Genomic DNA, 4,980 nt, shown 5'->3' with positions numbered 1-4,980 from the left:
TTATACATAGCATCACGTTTTATATACTTCGTGATCAAGTTATTCATATTTCAAAATAAAAACCTCCGTAGACAGCAGCGGAAGAGGAACTTGCATTTTAGTGGAATTTTATCTATTTGTTAATTTATTGAGAGCTTTACAATGCCACTTGAACCTAAATTGGTAGGTGGTACCTGTCTATCTCTAGGTATTGGGAAGACACATTTGATGTGGGATTCTATGTAAAAGGTCTTCCCAATATCTAGAGAAAAGTACCACACCCTAGTTTTAGCTTAAGTGGCATTTTTACAATTCTGCCAAGTGTGAGGTATTTGTGCCCATTTCTTTCCTAGTCTGCTTCTACAGGCATAACCAGTGTGTCCCTTTACCACATCCAGCAACCCCCCAAAAAATTGTCAGGCAAATCAAAGGAATTTTTTCTCTGGTAGGACATGAACTTTGCTAAACTGGCTGGAACAATAGACAGCTAGTTAAAACTAGTAAAATAAGACGACTTACAATCCTCCCTCATGAGCTTGTGGTCCATCGCATGATAGAAATCTCCAGTGTCTCGATAATGGAGCTTCCTATTGAAGTCTGTTGAACCAATCTAATACTTCAAATTAACAGGTAAAGAAATTGACACTTTTCAAGGAAGACTTGCCAGGATGTGGAAGAGTATACGTTGGTGAAAATTTGAAGGTTATAAACTACGTGATAAATGATACAAATGATACAATTGGCGGGCTCTTAAGGAACATACCGCTTAGCACGCCAGCTCTGATTATTTGAGACAAAGGCATTCAAACGACACAGGGCTTGCTAATGAATGTGTCAGTAAAGTGCCTGGATGGTTGCTAATATTCATTCCAAAAGCTTAAGACCACAAGTTGCTATGGTTTCAGGTCTGCCGTGGTGCATTCGTAAATATCTTTCATCGCTGTTGACATTGCTCTGTATTCGAAAACCTAAGTATATTATGCTTTAGTTTGTTCTTGTGGAGTTTTTACCCTTGTCGTTTGAGATATCTGTTCTCGATTTGTTTTGAATTTTCGAATTCCAACCCAACTGGAATATTTTGTGTTTGCATTAAGTCTGAAAAAGACGGTTCCTCTGATCTCGAAAAGTCTGAAAATAATGTTTACTCTGATCTCAAAGTCTGAAAATAACGATTCCTCTGATCTTACAAAATCCGAGAATAATGACAAAACTCATTAGTGCCAGATCCCAGTGCTGTGTTCATAAAAATACAATCATCCTTTTCCATACATACCCACTAACTTCCTGAAAATCTAAACTTTTTAAATATTTCACTTGAAATTAATTGATTAAGTTCATGCAACCATTCGCTGATATTCATGTTGTAGCCACAGTTTCCTTTGATAAAGGCAGAGTCAGTTACCTTCCTTTTTATAATACAAATGCCTCCCCCCTCTAACTTCTCCCTCTCCACCCCATTCCCTCTTCCTTCCCCCTCCCCTTCATTTTTCCACCCCTGTGCATAGAGTGTCATTCAGAGTTTTCCTGGGCAGAGCCAGGTAGGTCAGCTGTTATATATAAGCATTTACCACAGGGATATGACAGGCAAAGTCCTTTTCCTGTGGTATTCGCTTATATACTGATGTCAGGGCATCTACTGTAATCTCTGTAAAATATATTTTTTATTTTGTAAATATGATATATATACAGTGTACCCTTAAATTGCAAATTTGTCATACCTAACTATTAAGGCGATTGTGAAAGTATTGTCTTATAGCTGGCTGAAGCTTTCGACCACAAAAGTGGTTCATCCTTTTAATCCCTGTGCCAATCACCGCTTGGAGAGGCAAATTTATTGATTGTAATTCCTAATTGTAAGCCAGTAGTCACTTGGGAATGCCACAGAGTGGGTAAACAGCAGTCGTGACAGGAAACAGTAAATGGACAAACGAAGTCTGAGTGATCTTCATGAAGACTGACGCTTGAAAAAATAAAGATAATGATATGAAGATTCCTGCAAAAATACAAAAAAAACTTATTGTATTGATGCCACTAGAGCAATTGCTTTTAAGTAAAAATATCTTCAGAGAAAAGCGATACCATAAAAATATACATAAATTGCACTCGCATAAGCATACACACACACACACATATATATAAACAAGACAGGAATTTATTTGGTTAAATGGAAGGTAGAACTGTCTAATATCAGGCGTGTATTTCACACGGATGCTTAAAAGGTGTGCTTGATAATTATGTTAATTACCTCGAATTTGTGACCCTTTTCCTCGTGACTGGAGAAATGCAGAGGACGATTTGTATATCAGAGAGGGGGGTGCTTTTACCCCCTCTTGATTAGACTTGGTCATTGTTCTCAAAATCCTCTGATTTTCAGCCTCTATGTTTAATCATTTACGGTTGATATCGTAAACTTTCTACATGGTCATCTACAATTAGAGGAATTTTGTGCGCCTCCGACATACTCGTCGAAAGGACTGATAAAAGAATGTTCATGTATGTCAGTCATTAATTTTGTTTTGTCCACGGTTATCTGCTTTATAGTTTTTGTAGTTTTTAAAGAATTCTTGAGCCGCGATGTCTCAATTCTGCCCCGGAAGAGGTAGAGGGCCGATTTACATTTCTTGTGTTCCATACATTTTTTTTCGTGTTATCTGTATTCAATGACTGTTCCACTTCTAGTGTCGTTCCAAGGCCTCATCAGAGGGATTCCTGTGTTTTCCGTGAGTTCTAGAATTAACTTCAATTTTTCTTCTTTCCAAAGGTAGATGCACCTTCTCAGACCATGTAGATATGCAATTGAAGCAAAATGCAACACCAATGGCTTGTAATATTGTCTGTTCTGTCCGCTGTTCTCACCCAGAGATCAGAGGAAACTGTTCTAGATAACTCAAGGATTAACTTCAATTTTTCCTCTTTCCAAAGGTAGATGCACCTTCTCAGGCCATGTAGAGATGCAATTGAAGCAAATTCCAACACCAATGGCTTGTAGTATTGTCTGTTCTATTCACTGTTCTCAACCAGAGATCAGAGGAAACTGCTCTAGATCACTCAAGGTTTAACTCCAATTTTTCTTCTTTCCAAAGGTAGAGGCACCTTCTCAGACCATGTAGAGATGCAATTGAAGCAAAATGCAACACCAATGGCTTGTAGTATTGTCTGTTCTGTCCGCTGTTCTCAACCAGAGATCAGAGGAAACTGTTGTAGATCACAGAAGGTTTAATTGTAATTTTTCATCTTTCCATAGGTAGGCACAGCATCTTGGATCACGCAGAGAAGAACCTGGGGCAAAATGCAGCATCAGTGGCCTGTAGTGTTGTCTGTCCTGGTCGCTGTCTTCATCCAGCGATCAGAGGCAAATGTTCACCATTTCTACTTCACGCTTGTAGACCAGATCCCCAAGGCAACCGTAGAAACAAATGTGCCCATCCACATCGTCGATTATAGGTCGTGTGCCAGACACTGCACTCGTCTGGGGCCAACCTGCCAGGGATTTGTCATGGCTTACACTCAGGTAGGAAAGTCAAACGATTCTTGTTTATCTTAGAGAAAGCGTCCTATAGCACTTTTTTTAGTCCATATGTTGGTCATTTCAGTATTAACAACCTTGTTATTATGATCATCACTATTGCCATGATCATTGTTGATGTCGCCATCCTACCTAGCAGCAGAACCTCCCTTGAAGAAGTGTTAACCCTTTGCGAGTCCTATCAAGACGATTTTTTTATTTACAGGTATTTGCCTGCACCTTGCTGGAGGGCTTAACGGGAGTGACGGTTATTGCAACTACAAACTCCACGGCTTACGTTAACTTGTACTATGAAGGACAACTCTATGCTCTGGCATATTATGCAATGTCTTGGCCGTGAGTATAATTTTATCTGTTTGGCTGTACATGAGTGCATTCTCTATTTATCTTTCTCACCTTTAACCTGATAACAGGTGGACATATATGTCGCAGAACAGAGTAGTCGTTAATGCTCTACACGGGACTCTAACTCAAGGTAGCTCCCAGATTCTAGTACAAGCCTACTTTAAATCTAATTGTCATTCAAGTATAACCTAAAGCAGTCCTCTGTTTCTTATAGTTTTACCACCAGTGGGAATTGGAACCTAAATTTAGACGATGTGAAACTAAAACCTTCCTCTTTTACTCTCTAGGCAAGGTGTGGCTTTGTGCCAGAGTCTGGGAAGATCCCTGGTCAGCTACACCACCTCAACAGACAAGGAAAATTGGATGAAATCACTGGCTGGCAAATGGTTCTTAATAGGAGCCAAGAAGGATCCTCTGGACCCCAGCAGATTCTACGACATCAACACTAATCAAACCGTGGCGATCCCATTTGAGAATGGCGTTGGACCTGTGCAGGCCAATATGGCCCTAATAGATAAAAACGATGGTACTCCTGCCTACAGCATAGGCAACGACTGGTTCACTTGGCCACTGGCTACAATTCTTTGCACACCCAAGTAATCAGTCGATGATAAAAGGCCGTCGTTCAATGCACTTTCAAGTTCTGATCAATTTTCCATGTGTCTGTGGTCTTTTCATACTTTGTTGGCAGATATATTCCACAAGCATATTTTTGACACTGGAAAAGAAAACGTCTGCATAGAAAATAGTAATCTTCATATCAGATACTGTAGTCTACTTTTTTTGTTAATAGTTATTGTTTGATTATTGTCAGGTCAGTCTTATGGACACAATCACTTTCAAAAGATTGTGGTTTGTCGAAGGATGCAGTCAATTGTAAAACACAACTTTTGGTCACTGGATTGTTGAAGAAAGAGATAGAATTACATGTAACACATTGTTCTGTTCGGTTAAAGGACACAAGCACTTTCAACAATGCTTTGCTCACTGCACTGTTGAACTGATGGTCACAATCTACTGATGTGTCTGTGATCTGAAGAGAGTAATCACTTTTAGCAGACACTGCCATGTCAATTGCCTTCCTCAACTGGAGGTCACTTAACTTATCACAGAAGGTGTTTTGGTAGCTA

Source organism: Macrobrachium nipponense, chromosome 34 (assembly GCF_015104395.2).
Source record: "Macrobrachium nipponense isolate FS-2020 chromosome 34, ASM1510439v2, whole genome shotgun sequence".
Lineage (NCBI taxonomy): Eukaryota > Metazoa > Arthropoda > Malacostraca > Decapoda > Palaemonidae > Macrobrachium > Macrobrachium nipponense.
This window is presented reverse-complemented; position numbering follows the sequence as displayed.